Source organism: Nerophis ophidion, linkage group LG03, assembly GCF_033978795.1.
Source record: "Nerophis ophidion isolate RoL-2023_Sa linkage group LG03, RoL_Noph_v1.0, whole genome shotgun sequence".
NCBI classification, from domain to species: Eukaryota; Metazoa; Chordata; class Actinopteri; order Syngnathiformes; family Syngnathidae; genus Nerophis; species Nerophis ophidion.
In genome coordinates this window covers 70,922,104-70,939,743 of record NC_084613.1, presented here as the reverse complement: position 1 = coordinate 70,939,743, position 17,640 = coordinate 70,922,104, and the positions used below count along the sequence as shown (strand labels likewise).

The window sequence follows — 17,640 nt, the reverse complement described above, 5'->3', positions numbered from 1 at the left end:
GTTTTGCCTTTTGATATGTTTTTCATCATGTTTGTTTCTGGACTCTGCCGATCCTTGTTTGAGAACTTCCTTGTTTGTGTTAGTCACCATGGCAACGTATTGTGCTCCTCCTCACGGGATCCTGTCACACACCTGTTTCCGATGATTATTTGTGTATTCAAGCCCACCTGATTCCTTAGTTCGTCCTCGGTCCATTGTTTGCTTTTGCAACAAAGTCACCTATGTATTCAGTCTTATGTTTTCCATGTGATAAGTTCCGCCTTAGCTACGCGTGCGGTCGGCACGTCGCATTTTTGTACTTTCGTCTCCTGCTAGGTTTAGCGTTAGCTTCCGTGCGTGGGCACGCGCTTTATTTTGTTCTTTTGTATCAGTGTTCTTTTGTTTTATTATATTAAAAATCAGTTTCTTACCTGCACTCCTGCCTGACTGGTCGTGTGCATCCAACTTGACTGTATATATATATATATATATATATATATATATATATATATATATATATATATATACAGTCAAGAAAATAAGTATTTGAACAACCTGCTAGTTTGAAAGTTCTCCCACTTAGAAATCATGGAGGGGTCTGAAATGTTCACTGTAGGTGCATGTTCACTGTATGAGAGATAACCTAAAAACAAAAATCCAGAAATCACAATCTATGATTTTAACTATTTATTCGTGCGATACAACTATATATATATATATATATATATATATATATATATATATATATATATATATATATATATATATATATATATATATATATCTGTATATATATATATATGTTTTTTGGTTGTTGTTTTTTTCTATTAATCTTCATACTGTATGTCTCACTTGTATTTTATTGTTTATCTCTACTCATGGTTCTTACTAATTTACAAGTTTTATAATTTTTAATTTCCAACGTTCCTCAGATTAGCCATCTGCCTCAGGGGTTTGCTGCCGTGTTTGTGGGGGTGCTTTTTTGTCAGCATCCCCGTGGCCATCGTCTGATGACCTCCTGGGGCAGATGGCTCCTGTGATAGTGTGTGTGTGTGTGTGTGTGTGTGTGTGTGTGTGTGTGTGTGTGTGTGTGTGCGTGCGTGCGTGCGTGTGTGTGTGTGTGATAAGGGGGGATAGGGGTCACCGGTTGCATTTCTTTTATGTATGAAAAGCGCTTTATAAATAAAGCTTGATTTGAAATAAATTTAGGAACACCACAAGTAAAAAAAAAATATATATAAAAAAAAAAAAAAACATTTTGAATTAGTCAATATATATATATATATATATATATATATATATATATATATATATATATATACTGTATATATTGTGATACAGGAAGGTAACACTTCACCTGCCAGGTGATATTTGCTGCCATCATTGAAACCATGTTCTACAAAACTCTGTCGTTTGTTTTTAAATTAAAGAGTTTGACGTTTAAGCAACAGGTTTTGTAGATCGTCAGCACACACACACACACACACACACACACACACACACACACACACATAGGTAAATGGTAAATGGGTTGTACTTGTATAGCGCTTTTCTACCCCTTTTTAAGGAGCCCAAAGTGCTTTGACAGTATTTCCACATTCTCCCATTCACACACACATTCACACACTGACGGTGGGAGCTGCCATGCAAGGCGCTTCTTCAGGAACCATCAGGAGCAAGGGTGAAGTGTCTTGCCCAAGGACACAACGGACGTGACTAGGATGGTAGAAGGTGGGGATTGAACCAGTAACCCTCAGATTGCTGGCACAGCCACTCTACCAACTTCGCCACGCCGTTCCCCCCGCACGGACACAGATACCAAACACAAACACAAACACACACACACACACACACACAAACACTCCCTTCTTCTTTTCCCATGCATTTCACAATCTTCTCATGGAACAGGCGAGCCAATAAAAGCCAGTCTTCATAAGTCTTAAGGGGAGGGAGAGGCTGAGTTTGGGGAAATTGCTGCACAGAAAAGGCAATATATGGCTTAGAGATAAGAGCGAGCAGAGGGACTGGGCCAGGATATTGTCTGCTTAAGGCTTTGATTTCCACTCGGGATATGAAGACAGGTTACTAAGTTGGCAGCTCACACTGTATAAGTATATGGTCGCTAATTGAACATTTACATAAAGTCGTTGCCTCTCACTAACTTGACAGGCAGGTGCAATGATAGCTAACCGCCCTCGCTGTCGCCAAAGTAAGCCTCCGACGTATCATGTCTTCATGTGCCACCCTCCCATTCCTGCAGCTGTCAGCGCACATCCAACATGGCACGCTGCGAACATGCACGATAAACACAACACCAACCAAAGTAGTTAAAGTGAAGTGAATTATATTTACATAGCGCTTTTCTCTAATGACTCAAAGCGCTTTACATAGTGAAACCCAATATCTAAGTTACATTTAAACCAGTGTGGGTGGCACTGGGAGCACGTGGGTAAAGTGTCTTGCCCAAGGACACAACGGCAGTGACTAGGATGGCGGAAGCGGGAATCGAACCTGCAACCCTCAAGTTGCTGGCACGGCCACTCTACCAACCGAGCAATACCGGCTACTGAAATGAGATTTTCTTATTTAAACGGGAATAGGAGGTCCATTCTGTGTCATACTTGATCATTTCGCAATATTGCCATATTTTTGTTGAAAGGATTTAGTAGAGAACATCGACGATAAAGTTCGCAACTTTTGGTCGCTAATAGAAAAGCCCTGCCTTTACCGGAAGTATGTGTGCGTGACGTCACGAGTTGCAGGGCTCCACACATATTCACATTGTTTTTAATGGGAGCCACCAGCAGTAAGAGCAATCCGGACCGAGAAAGCAACAATTCCCCCATTAATTTGAGCGAGGATAAAAGATTGGGAATTAGGATATTGTTAGTGAAGGACTAGGGAAGAAAAAAAAAAGCGACAGCTCCGGTCGGCGGCAGTGTGAGCATTTCAGATTTCAGACACATTTACTAGGATAATTCTGGAAGATCCCTTATCTGCTTATTGTTTTAATAGTGTTTTAGTGAGATTTTAAAGATTGTAAAGTCATACTTCGAGGTCGGACGGCTGCAATGAATACGCAGTGTCTCAGAGAGAAGCCAAGGAGCCAAGCTCACAGCTGCCTTTTTTGACAGCTGCTGCAGGACGACGAAAAATCCACTCAAGTCTCCGGTAAGATATATATCACAATTTCCCCATCCAAAAACATGCTGGTTGACGTAGAGAAAACATGTTTGCTTGACCGCTCTGCTTCACAACAAACAATGAAACACCGGCTGTCTGCTAAAGACAGCTGCAATCCACCGCTTTCCACCAAAAGCATTGTTCTTTATAGTCTCCATTATTAAATGAACAAATTGCAAAAGATTCAGCAACACAGATGTCCAAATTATTGTGTAATTATGCGATTAAAGCAGACGACTTTTAGCCGCGAGTGGTGCAGGGCTAATATTTCCTTACAGTCCATGACGTCATGCGTACGCGTCATCATCCCGCGACGTTTTCAACAAGAAACTCGCGGGATATTTAAAATTGCAATTTAGTAAACTAAAAAGGCCGTATTGGCATGTGTTGCAATGTTAATATTTCATCGTTAATATATAAACTATCAGACTGCGTGGTCAGCAGTAGTGGGTTTCAGTAGGCCTTTAAGGGAGGTGTTGCTTCTCAACTTACCAGGTGCATTAAACAAACTTGATAGCCCGAATGCAGCTGAGATAAGCTGTAGCACCTCAAAAGGGACAAGCGGTAGAAAATGAAAGGATGGGATGGATGGATAGCACAAGCTGATCTACTAAAGATTGTGTTTCTTTTGTGAGCAAAAAAAGAAGTGCAATCCATTTAGCGTCGCTGTCTTCATGAATATGCAGAATATATGCTGATCATCAGAATACCGGTGGAAAAAAATGCTCATTTAATTATTAAGCGCACACATTGGGATTTATCAGGACTAAAACTGTTCTGCGGCCACTGTTTTGAATTTTTATGGAGAGGACGTGCAAACTGGCGGTTTAATAAATAGCTGTGACAAAGGAGCTGCGGATGCTTGTCGACATATGTGGACTGTCAAACGTAAAAATATTAGGCGTATTGTCTTTTCAGCAATGTAATATTTTAGCTGCTGAATGACCTAAGGGGCTGATTAAAACGAGTGAAATTGATATGTTTTGTTGCTGCTGGCATTTTTAAGTAATGGTGTTCCTTTTTTCATTTATACGGGGAAAAAAAACCCTTCTTGCATCTGGGAAATTTCAGCGCACACTCGCAGTTAGTGCCACCACCTCCCAGAGTGCACCTTCAGCACACTAAAAAAAGTGGGTTCTGTCAGAGATGCACTGCAAGACTACTTCTAAAATGCACAGAAAGAGTCTTACATGTCTGCTATATGTTTCCAAACATAGGATGGACCCCACAACCCCAAATATATATATATATATATAACATTGTTATTCTGAAGCTAACCAATAATAAATAAAATGTCATGTCTGTTGATCACGTTTTTGTTTGGCCATGTGCTGTTTGTCCTTTGGACTCTTTAAGTTCCTGTTTTTTTCCACTCCCTTGTCTGGTTTCCTTGGTTACTCATTTTGTCCACCTGTCTCTGGTGAACAAAATGCCTGCTCACCTGCTTCCTGAGCACTAATCAGAGGCAGTATTTAAGCTCGTCTTTGCCAGTCAGTGGCCCTGTGCTGACTTGTTTCAAGCCTTGCCATAGGTTCGGTGCTTCATGCCATGCCAAGTAAGTTTTGTTTGATTTATGTTCTTAGTCTGTTTATGCGTTAGCTTTGTTCTTTAGCCCAAGTTGTGCCTCCGCTGTGAGCGATTTTTGTTTGTATATTTTTTAATTAAAATTAAATCGTGTTTTTACCTAAATGCCATGTCCCGAGTAGTCCATCTGCCTTCCTGGGAGATATATATACATTGATGCCGTAGTGCACATGAAAGGTTTGAGTAACCCTGAATGACATCATCACTGATTCCCGCTACAAGCTGACATTTCATACGCCACTGAGTGACAGCTGGGGGCCTGCAGGGCCCAGATTGCACATGTGGCAAACGCATGGTCTCGGAGATAACATACAGTACGTTCCATTCATTTCCAATATGAAATGCATTTTGCATGAATGGCCCTGGTTGGTGATCACTTGTGATAAACGTACGGCAGACATCTGCGAAAATAATGGAAACACAGTCTGTTGTGACAATTTCTATGTGTGCTGCGCTCAATCAGCAAAAAAAAGGGAACAGTTTGTGTGATTAAAACTAATTCTATTCTGATGGTGGAAGAAGGAAAGAAAAAAACAGATTGGCAGGGCCGCAGTTTGGGAGCGTAGCAAATTCTCCGTAATCCGCCGCTGCGTTATTGTTTGAGCCGTCATTAGACAGCAGATTGAAGGCATTTGTCCTGCGCAATCCTGCAGATTACACAGAGGCACGCTGACAAACAAAACAACAACAAAAACAAGCAGGAAATAGAAGTCAAATAGAGGAGTGGAGAAGATCCAAATTGCATATATGGATAATTCAGTTCAATATCGGTCATATGGTGCAAAATCACTCCAGAAGTTATAAGGCCTGCTACCTGTAGAGAGCACAAGGTGTACTCATATATAGATGTCCATCCATCCATTTCCTACCGCTTATTCCCTTTTGGGGTCGCGGGGGGCGCTGGCGCCTATCTCAGCTACAATCGGGCGGCATGCAGGGTACACCCTGGACAAGTCGCCACATCATCGCAGGGCCACCTCAGATAGACAGACAAATTTCACACGATGTATACAGTATATATATATATATATATATATATATATATATATATATATATATATATATATATATATATACAGTGGGGCAAAAAAGTATTTAGTCAGCCAGCAATTGTGCAAGTTCTCCCACTTAAATTGATGACAAAGGTCTGTAATTTTCATCACAGGTACGGAATATGAAAGAAAAATCCAGGAATTCACATTGTAGGAATTTTAAAGAATTTATTTGCAAATTATGGTGGAAAATAAGTGTTTGGTCAACCATTCAAAGCTCTCACTGATGGAAGGAGGTTTTGGCTCAAAATCTCACGATACATGGCCCCATTCATTCTTTCCTTAACACGGATCAATCGTCCTGTCCCCTTAGCAGAAAAACAGCCCCAAAGCATAATGTTTCCACCCCCATGCTTCACAGTAGGTGTGGTGTTCTTGGGATGCAACTCAGTATTCTTCTTCCTCCAAACACGACGAGTTGAGTTTATATCAAAAAGTTCTATTTTGGTTTCATCTGACCACATGACATAAGAAAGGAATGAATGGGGCCATGTATCGTGAGATTTTGAGCCAAAACCTCCTTCCGTCAGTGAGAGCTTTGAATGGTTGACCAAACACTTATTTTCCACCATAATTTACAAATAAATTATTTAAAATTCCTACAATGTGAATTCCTGGATTTTTTTTCCACATTCTGTCTCTCACAGTTGAAGTGTACCTATGATGAAAATTACAGACCTCTGTCATCATTTTAAGTAGGAGAACTTGCTTAATCGGTGCCGGACTAAATACTTTTTTGCCCAACTGTATATATATACATATATATATATATATATATATATATATATATATACACATATATATATTTATATATATATAAATATATATATATCACATCAAAGTAGCAAGAAGCCAGGCAGATTATGTAAATGCATACCTTGATGTAAAGGCATGGAAATGATATATTCATGCAGTAAGAGGCCTTGCTTGATGTGCAGCATGACAGATCCGTGTACTACAAGCTAATGCAGGCACAAACCGTGCTGCATTGATGTGTGCATGGCAATACATCCTCGAATGTGTAAGACGTAGAGTAGGAATGTGGCTGTCGTGCCCCTTAAGCCACTGGAATAGATAACACTGGCATACATGTGCAGCTAATAACTTTAAAAAAATATATAGCGTGGGCGCGGGGGGGTGGGGTGGGGGGGGGAGATAGAGTGGTATTGTCTTCCCCCTCATTTTACATCGGTAGTCACCAAGGAAACAGTGGAAATCCGCATTTGCTCCTTAGAACAACCGTTTTCTGCAGTGGACTTTTATTCTACTTAATTTCTATTTTGGGGGGGGGTAGGCCGGTTATGCAAAAAACAAATAAATGCCTACTCTTTTGATACAAAACCGTCCAAAACTGCACAATACCTTTTAAATATTGTATGACAAACAATTACAAACCCCATTTCCATATGAGTTGGGAAATTGTGTTAGATGTAAATATAAACAGAATACAATGATTTGCAAATCCTTTTCAACCCATATTCAGTTGAATATGCTACAAAGACAACATATTTGATGTTCAAACTCATAAACATTTCTTTTTTAGCCAATAATCATTAACTTTAGAATTTGATGCCAGCAACACGTGACAAAGAAGTTGGGAAAGGTGGCAATAAATACTGATAAAGTTGAGGAATGCTCATCAAACACTTATTTGGAACATCCCACAGGTGTGCAGGCTAATTGGGAACAGGTGGTTGCCATGATTGGGTATAAAAACAGCATCCCAAAAAAAGTGCACCCCTTTGTCCACAACTGCGTGAGCAAATAGTCAAACTGTTTAAGAACGTTTCTCAAAGTGCAATCATCAAAAGGTTCAGAAAATCTGGAGAAATCACTCCACGTAAGCGGCATGGCTGGAAACCAACATTGAATGACCGTGACCTTCGATCCCTCAGACGGCACTGTATCAAAAACCGACATCAATCTCTAAAGGATATCACCACATGGACTCAGGAAGACTTCAGAAAACCACCGTCACTAAATAAAGCTTGTCGCTACATCTGTAAGTGGAAGTTAAAGCTTTACTATGCAAAGCAAAAGCCATTTATCAACAACATCCAGAAACGCCGCCGGATTCTCTGGGCCCGAGATCATCTAAGATGGACTGATGCAAAGTGGAAAAGTGTTCTGTGGTCCGACAAAATTGTTTTTGGAAACTATGGACATTTGTGTCCTCGGGAACAAAGAGGAAAACAATTATTCGGATTGTTATAGGCGCAAAGTTCAAAAGGCAGCATCTGTGATGGTATGGGGGTGAATTAGTGCCCAAGGCGTGGGTAACTTACACATCTGCGAAAGCACCATTAATGCTGAAAGGTACATACAGGTTTTGAAGCAACATATATTGCCATTCAAGCAACGTTATCTTGGACGCCCCTGCTTATTTCAGCAAGACAATGCCACACCATGTGTTACAACAGCGTGGCTTCATAGTAAAAGAGTCCGGGTAATACACTGGCCTGCCTGTAGTCCAGACCTGTCTCCCACTGAAAATTTTGAAGCCTAAAATACGACAACAGAGACCCCGGACTGTTGAACAACTTAAGCTTTACATCAAGCAAGAATGGGAAAGAATTTCACCTGAAAAGCTACAAAAATGTGTCTCCTCAGTTCCCAAACGTTTATTGAGTGTTGTTAAAAGAAAAGGTGATGTAACACAGTGGTGAACATGCCCTCTCCCAACTACTTTGGCACGTGTTGCAGCCATGAAATTCTAAGATAATTATTATTTGCAAAAAAAAAATAAAGTTTATGAGTTTGAAAATCAAATATCGTGTCTTTGTAGTGCATTCAATTGAATATGGGTTGAAAAGGATTTGCAAATCATTGTATTCCGTTTATATTTACATCTAACACAATTTCCCAACTCCTATGGAAACGGGGTTTGCACAAAAGAAAGTACTATAAAAATCATACACTGTATTATGTGCTGTAGTATATGGACTTTGATTAAAAAAAAAAAACTGTTGCACTTTGATTAATTCTGCACCTTAAATGCCAATCACCCATCCATCCAACTTCTTCTACGTATCCAAGGCTGGGTCGTAGGGGCAGTAGCCTAAGCAGAGAAGCCTAGATTTCCCTCACCCGAACCACTTCGCCCAGCTCCTATCGGGGGATCTCGAGGCGTTCCCAGGTCTGACGTGCCCTAAACACCTCCCCAGAGATGCGTCCGGGGGTGTATCCTGACAAGATGCTCGAACCACCTCATCGGGCTCCTTTCGATACGGAGGAGCAGCGGCTTTACTCTGAGCTCCCGCCGAATGGCAGAGCTTCTCACCCTATCTCTAAGAGAGAGCCCCGCCACTCGACGGAAGAAACTCATTTTGGCCGCTTTTACCCGTGATCTTGTCCTTTCAGTCATAACCCAAAAGCTTGTTACCGTAGGTGAGGATGGGAACTTAGATTGACAGGTAAATTGAGACTTTGCCTTCCAGCTCAGCTCCTTCTTCACCACAACAGATCCATACATTGTCTGCATTACTGAAGACGCCACACCGATCCGCCTGTCGATCTCACCATCCACTCTTCCTTTACTCGTGAACAAAACTACTAGGTACTTGAACTCTTCCATTTGGGGAAAGATCTTTTCCCCAACCCAGAGATGGCACTCCACACTTTTCCGTGCGAGAGCAACAGACCCTGACTTGTTGGTGTTCATCCCAGTCGCTTCACACTTTGCTGTGAGGGGCTCTCCCTTAGAGATAGGGTGAGAAGTTCTGCCATCCGGGAGGAACGCAAAGAAAAGCTGCTGCTCCTCCACATCGAGAGGAGCCAGATGAGGTGGTTCGGGCATCTGGTCAAGATCTCCCGTCCAAAGGCAAAACCTAGTAACTTACTTCTAGCTGATTTTGAGAAAAGAAAGGAAAACCAATCTATCTTGATGCTGTCTTACAAAGATCTACAAAGTCATCAAACGTATAGATGTTTTCTTGAGCTTTCATTTTCTTGCCGATTGAGCCATGGATTGAATCTGCTCTCATGAACGTGTGCCCTTTCTCCAGATATTTTATTACAATCTCGGGTGGGCCCCAATCCGCGTTTGCACATTGGGCAAGAGCCGTGTACAGCGTCCAGTTTTTATTTGGACCTCCACAGTTATCTGCCCAAAAGAGTATGCAAGGGGAAGAATCAAGAACAATACATTTAATGAAGGTGCTTGCAACGTCCTGGGCCAATCTTCCAAATATCCCCTCGTGCCATAATATCACATAATCAGGTTGACCGTCGGCCCCCATTCGTGCAAATGTCTCATTAAAGACAATAAGGCGACTGACAAAGAAGCTCCGATTGGTCCCTTGAGATACTAGGTTTTTCTGTTGCATCTACGCGGTTATGTGGTAGTTGCTAGGTCCAGCCATGCGCGTAACAGCTTACTTACGGAACAAATTGCAATATCGCATACACTAATGTAAAGCATATCACCTAGGAACTCCAAAATTATTATCAGCTCAGTTTTGACCAACATTGAGTTACTGGGTTTTGCCTTTGGACAGGAGAGATGCCACCCTAGGGCACATTTGACCCGTAGGAAGCCACAGGGAAGACCCAGGACACTTTGGGAAGACTATGTCTCCCGGCTGGGCTGGGAACGCCTCGGGATCCCCCGGGAAGAGCTGGACGAAGTGGCTGGGGAGAGGGAAGTCAGGGCTTCCCTGCTTAGGCTGCTGCCCCCGTGACCCGACCTCGGATAAGCAAAAGAAGATGGATGGATGGATGGATGGCATGCGTAAAACGACTCATTGTTTTTGTTGATAACCATCACATTTGATTGCTTTCAAACACTTCAGCCTTACCGACAGTTTCAAATGTTCCCTTTCCCCCCCCCCAGTCTGGAAATTCTAATCATGTGAAAAGTTTCTAATTTGCATCACAGCATCTTCATGCTTTCTTCCTTTGTCACCTCTCCTCTCCATCTACACACACCTCGGCTCACACACCAGTAACAATCTCATTTACCGCCCCATTAATCACCACTATTCTACACACAGTGTGTGTGTGTGTGTGTGTGTGTGTGTGTGTGTGTGTGTGTGTGTGTCAAAGCTACGGTAAATGATGTGTCAGTGACAGCCAACCTTCTTCTGCGCATTAGAAAAGCACTCAGCCTGATGAGGGAGTGAATAGGATGCAGGCCCACATGAATTATTGGCTGCACTTATGGTTTCCATTAAGTGTATGGATGAGATGAATCCAAAAATACATATCATTGATTAGCTCATTTATTAAATATGTATGGATTTTAAAGGACGGCGAGCAGGGAACGAGATAAAAAAAAAGTTTGTAGTTGAAACCTTGCTATAAAGTTCACATGACATATGTATAACCTGACCTATGCTAATTCTAATAATGTCCCTCCCCTCCCCCGAAACCCCAAGCTGCCCAATGAGCCATTTCAAGCACCTGTCACACCTGCAACACACACCTTATAGTGCATCCCTTCATTGCAAACACGTTGTTGTCTCACTACTTTGCTGTGTGTCGCTAAAGGCTTTTTTCTAATCCACGACAAATAAGTGAAGTTTGAAGCTGCCAGCCATGGCGCACGCAAAAGCTCAGAACAAATGGCAAATAACAAAAGCTCGGAGGCAAAAAGGCGGGTTAGGCAGGCGAGAGGGAAGGATATAAAACAGAAGACAAATAAGCCAAACAAGACCAGACTAGGACAGAAAAACCTGTAGGGGAGAAAACAAAACAATCAGTGGAAAAACACTGCAATGTGCATGCCAGGCCACTAGTTGGCAATGTCACGTTCCAAAATTGAACAGGAGGGTTGCATATGACGTCACATGTGTTTTTCTTCTTCACGGACTAATTCACACGATTTTTCGAGCAGCTTGAGCGTAGCATTAAAACAAGTGAGTGTTAGACAAGCCTCCTCTCTTCCTGTTTTTAAATCTCTCTTAAAAACATACTTTTATTCTTGGGCTTTTAACACTAAGTGATATCCATCCTGCAATGGCGCCCCATTATACACCTGCTGTGAACCTGTTTTTATGTAATTTTTTTTTTATCATGTTCTGTTTGTGTTGTGTTGTTTGCTCGGTCTTCGTATTATCTTTTAACCTGTCCATTACAGCACTTTGGCTACCCCTGTGGTAAATTTTAAATGTGCTTTATAAATAAAGTTGATTTGATTTGATTTGAAGTGAGAGTGAGTGTAGCATTTGAGCAGAAAATGCCAAAATTGCTGTTATGTTCTTGGGTGTTCCAGTCGCAAATAGAGATATAGGAAAGAGCGTTCATAGAGTGCCGAAAGAAGTGGTTCATAAAGGTAATCCATCCATCCATCCATTTTCTACCGCTTATTCCCTTTCGGGGTCGTGGGGGGCGCTGGCGCCTATCTCAGCTACAATCGGGCGGAAGGCAGGGTACACCCTGGACAAGTCGCCATCTCATCGCAGGGCCAACACAGATAGACAGACAACATTCACACTCACATTCACACACTAGGGACCATTTAGTGTTGCCAATCAACCTATCCCCAGGTGCATGTCTTTGGAAGTGGGAGGAAGCCGGAGTACCCGGAGGGAACCCACGCATTCACGGGGAGATCATGCAAACTCCACACAGAAAGATCCCGAGCCTGGATTTGAACCCAGGACTGCAGGAACTTCGTATTGTGAGGCAGACGCACTAACCCCTCTGCCACCGTGAAGCCCCTAAAGGTAATAAAGTTAGGAAAAAAACAAAAGTGAGTCGAAGGAAATGGCTCTTAAAAATAAATCACTTTCATCATCTTGTGGAGTACAATCAGACCATGCTCGTGTCTGCAGCAATCACTTTGTAAAATGTTTTTTTGAACATTTGACTTTGTTTGACAAACTTTCTGTAATGCAATTGAGTTTGTTCTCTATTATACCAGTAGTGTTTGACAGCAAAACTAAAGGTAAAGAAAGGACAATAGATTGCATTAGTTTGTGTTCTTTAGTGGTTGTTTTGCCTAAATATAACTACCAAGACCTGCTTGTGCAAATAAACTAACGTCACGTTAAGTCCTGGTAATAAATAGTAAGTAAGTAAGTGCATTTTATTTATAAAGCGTTTTTCACAGATAAAATCCTAAAGCTCTGTACAAAACATAGGGGAAGTAAAACAACAATTCAATTAAAACCACAAGGGCAATATCATAAAAAGGATACAAAGTGGATTAAAAATTATGCATAAAAGGTGCATTAACTAAAAGCTTTACTAAAAAGAGAAGTCTTCAAATGTTTTCTCAGTGTCGACACAGTCAAGCTCGCGAAAGGACTGGTGCAAGTTGTTCCAGAGTCTGGGAGCTATAGCCTGGAATGTCAGGCCCTGAAGTATAAGGACATAACAAGACAGTGATGTACTGAGGGTCCCCACCATGCAACGCATGGAAAGTCAGGACTAAAATCTTAAATTCTATGCAGAATTTGACCGGAAGCCAATCAAGACTGCATAAAACGGGGGTGATATGGGCTGTTCTTGGCGTACCGGTCAAAAATCTGGCAGCTGCATTTTGTACCGTCTGAAGTCTCTTCATGGTTGACTTGTTGAAAAGGGAATTGCAATAGTCAATACGACGCATGAATGATTATTTAAAGATCCAATTTTGACAGCAAATTTCTTACTGTAGAAATATTTCTGAGGTGATAAAAACTGTTTTTGGTCAGTTGACAGCAGTCACCCTCCAAAGACATTGATCCAACACAACCCCAAGGTTTCTGAGGTTTGGTTTTACTGATGCACCCAGAGCCCCAAGGAAGTTATTGATCAGGGGGATCTTTTTATCACTAGTAATTACTAGAGTTTCTGTTTTGTTATAATTTATATGGAGAAAATTTGAGGACAACCAATTGTTGATACAGCATACACATTCCAAGAACTCAGATTAAAAATGAAACTCTGAATCATTGAAAGAGCATAACAGTTGTATATCATCTGCATAGAAATTATAAGAAACATTTTTGAGACTACTGATCAACCAACCGAGCGGCATCAGATACAACAAAAATAAAACAGGCCCCAGAACAGAACCGTGGGCTACACCACATGATGGGTTGGACACATTGGCCATTACATTATTGAAAGCAACATTAAAATGTTTTCATTTTTTATAAGTAAACCACAGGAGCCCTGCACCAGAAAACCCCATCGCAGATTTGAGTCGATCCATCAGTATGCTGTGATCCACATAGGACTGTGCGATATGGCCATTTTTGAATATCTTGATATTTTTCGGCCAAATCGCGATACACGATATATATCTCGATATTTTGCCTTGACCTTGAATCAACACTTGATGCATATGCATAATCACATCAGTATGATGATTCTATGTGTCTACATTAAAACAGTCTTGCTCATACTGCATTAATATATGCTCATTTTAAACTTTCATGCAGAGAGGGAAATCACAACTGAGTCAATTGACCAAAACTGTATTTATTAAACAGGAATCAAGCAATGGCACAAACGTTCATGTCATTTCCAAAACAGAAAGTGCAAGATTGTCAGAGATATTTTAAGTGTAAAAAAAAAATAACCTGCATAATAGGACATCAAATAGTGTTCGTCCTTCGCTATGTGGTAGGTTACTAAGGACGTTATTAAATTCTGTTCTTGACTATGTTTTTCATACGGTGTTGATCTGGAAAAGTTTGCCTCTGCATTTTGATGGAGATTTTGACATGCGCAGTAAGCACTCTTCATTCTCTAGCATGTGACTTTTCAAATGATGCTACATATTAGCAGTAATGCTACTTTTGGTAGCAACACTTTTGGCCCACACTTGACAAATTACGGTTGTCTGTTCGACATATTCCTACTTGAAGCCAAACCATCGCCACACGATGGACCCCCTGCTGTTTTTCTTGGGAATTGATTATTCCTTCTTTCTCTCGTATTACCACTCGCACGGCTCTGGTAGCATCACAGCTAACAATACCCATGCTGCTACCTCTCCGCTCTGCGAGGACGTATACGTATGTGACGTATGACGTGACAGTATGTGACGTATGTAAGAATGTGTGCTTGCTGTCTGTGAGAAGGAGACACAGGAAAGAGCGAGAAGAGCCTGTAATGTAATGCCCGCAGCTAAAAGCAAATGAGTGACAACGTATACCAGAATATCACGATATAGTCATTTTCTATTTCGCACAGAGACAAACCCACGATATATCGTGTATATCGATATATCGCCCAGTCCTAGATCCAGAGTATCAAAGCCAGATGTCAAATCGAGTAAAACCAAAACTGTGTGGCGACCAGAGTCAGCGGTCATCATCATGTCACTGGAAACATTTAAAACAGCAGTTTCTATAAAGTGAAATGACCTAAAGCCAGATTGGTATTTATCATAAAAGTCATGCTGTTCCAAAAATGAGGTTAGCTGCTTAGCAAACACTTTGTCCATGACTTTTGACATTGATAAGGGACGGTAATTTTTAGGCTCCACCGGACCAAGATGAGATTTTTTTAAGAACGGGATTCACCACAGCATTTTAAAAAAAAGCTGGGGATCGAGTCGGACTGAAGTGAAATGTTTATCAGTTTTAACACCCAAGGACCAACAACATCGAAAGCATTTAAGAACAGTGGAGTAGGAACAATATCCACAGGGTTTGATGTGGGTTTCATCTTGCCCACTAAAACCTGAACATCCTGTTGGCTGACAGGAGTAAAGGAAGACCATGATGAGCAGACAGGGGTTGACGTAGTGCACAAGCTATCTGTGACAGGTCTCCAGCCGTCATCGTGTGGGGGTCAGTGACCATCGATGCAAGACGCATTGTAGCAGGTTTGACTCTCGTTTATTCTTTCAATGAACAAGTTTTGGTTCCAGTCGGTCGCGCCAATTTCTAGCACAACCTCCCTTCCTGCTCGTCTCAGCGCGCCTTTCGGTGGCCGGTGGCTGCGTCTTCCGCGGGGGCTCATCTTTCTCCTGGTCGCTCTCGTCGTCTTCGTTGTCCGTTGTTCCTTCTCCTACTTCTGCCACGATTGGTCTTCCTTCTCCCCTTTTATGCTGCAGCAGAAGATGCAGGGATTGAGAGCAGGTGTGTCGTTTACGCACCTGACTCTGATGGCTGCAGTGTCGCTCCAGGCGTGCCCCGCCTCTCCTAGCCTGCTGTCGGCTCGTCGGCTGCGTCTCTCCACACTATCCAAGGGAGGACTAATGCGGGCACTTATGTCTTGGACTTTGTTCACAAAATAGTTTTAAAAAATCTATTACAGGCACATGAAAAGATGGAGGTGTAACAAGATTTTCAACTGTGTCAAATAAGACTGGAGGGTTTTTCTTATTATGCAAAACAAGATTTGAAAAGAGAGCCGAGCGAGCATGTTTCATCATTTCATTTAGCTCCATTATCATTTCTTTAAAATGGAGTCTATGAAACTCTCATTTTGTGGCTTTCCACTTTCCGATGGCTTCGCCTAAAGCTGGAAATGGCTTCATTCATCCATGGACAAAGTTTTTCTCTGAGAGCCTGGAGTGTTTTTAGCTGGCAATACTGTGTTCAAAACAGTCAGACAATGATGATTGAAGTTAGTCGTAAATGTACAGCATCATCACAGCTGGCAAAAGTTGTTGGTGTCATGATCCATTACCCGGATCATGTTTTGTTTAGTTAAAGATTCCCTTAGTTCTGTTTTCAGCATCCATGGATTTGTGGTTTAGTTACCATAGGGGGCTGATTATTTTCACCTGCCTCTGATTAGTGTTCGGGATGCTCACCTGCTGCCGGGCCCTAATCAGAGAGCTATTTATTCCCGCCACATTTAGTATGGCTGTCTTGTTTGCTCCATGCAACATGTCACTTGTGGAGACCTTTGTGAATCCTGTTTTTCAATCAATCAATCAATGTTTATTTATATAGCCCTAAATCACAAGTGTCTCAAAGGGCTGCACAAACCACAACGAAATTCTCGGTACAGAGTCCACATAAGAGCAAGGAAATACTCATCCCAGTGGGACGTCGGTGACAGTGACAATGATGACTATGAGAAACCTTGGAGGGGACCGCATATGTGGGCAACCCACTCCCTAGTGGAGACCGAAAGCAATGGATGTCGAGCGGATCTAACATGATATTGTGAAAGTCCAGTCCATAGTGGATCCAACATAACGGTGAGAGTCCAGTCCAAAGTGGATCCAATATGGTAGCCAGAGTCCCGTCCATAATGGAGCCAACCATTCCAAGCGGAGGCGGATCAGCAGCGCAGAGATGTCCCCAACCGATGCACAGGTGAGCGGTCCATCCTGGGTCCCGACTCTGGACAGCCAGTATTTCATCCATGGCCACCGGACCTGTGTCCCCCCCCCGCCCCTCCTCCATAAGGGAGAGGGGGGCAGAGGAGAAAAAGAAAAGAAACGGCATATCAACTGGTCTAAAAAGGGGGTCTATTTAGAGGCTAGAGTATACAAATGAGTTTTAAGATGAGACTTTGGACTAAGCTTCGCCATAGCTTTCTATGCTATCTGCATGTGTTTCTGTTTGATTAGTATTTTGACTGATTGATGGTAAATAAATCATTGTGTTGCGTGCACACTTCCACCGGAGTTAAGTCTGCATCCTGGGAAAATGATCCGCGCAGTAACATGCGACCCTGACGTGACAGTTGGGTCAAAAAGAACAGAGGCATTGAGAATGCGTGTCTGTTTCCTCACTTTGGAAGTAGTCTGATCAGATTAAAAACAATAAAATAGTGTTTGCTTATTTGAAGGTCTTCAATACTTAATTGGTCAAAAGAAAAGACCAAATTTGTCATAATCCGTGGCCCGAATCGTATTTTATTATTTTCTGTTAGTTTTGGACTCCCTCAGTTCCTGTTTTGTGTACCCTTGAGTTTGTTTTGGTTGCCATGGTTGCTTATTGTT

At 41.9% G+C, this 17,640-nt stretch overlaps 1 protein-coding gene and 1 long non-coding RNA gene across 2 annotated transcripts in view; one reads left to right on the top strand and one right to left on the bottom strand.

Annotated features, from left to right (window-relative positions):
• The window catches only part of LOC133550015 (uncharacterized), a 138,810-nt gene that overhangs the window by 47,813 nt on the left and 73,357 nt on the right, over window positions 1-17,640 (top strand). The gene's annotated exons all lie outside the window — the stretch shown is intronic.
• The window catches only part of LOC133550016 (uncharacterized), a 50,708-nt gene continuing 47,384 nt past the window's right edge, over window positions 14,317-17,640 (bottom strand). Inside the window, exon 3 of the long non-coding RNA XR_009806217.1 lies at window positions 14,317-15,786. This is a non-coding gene — a long non-coding RNA (uncharacterized LOC133550016). The remainder of the gene's footprint in view (window positions 15,787-17,640) is intronic.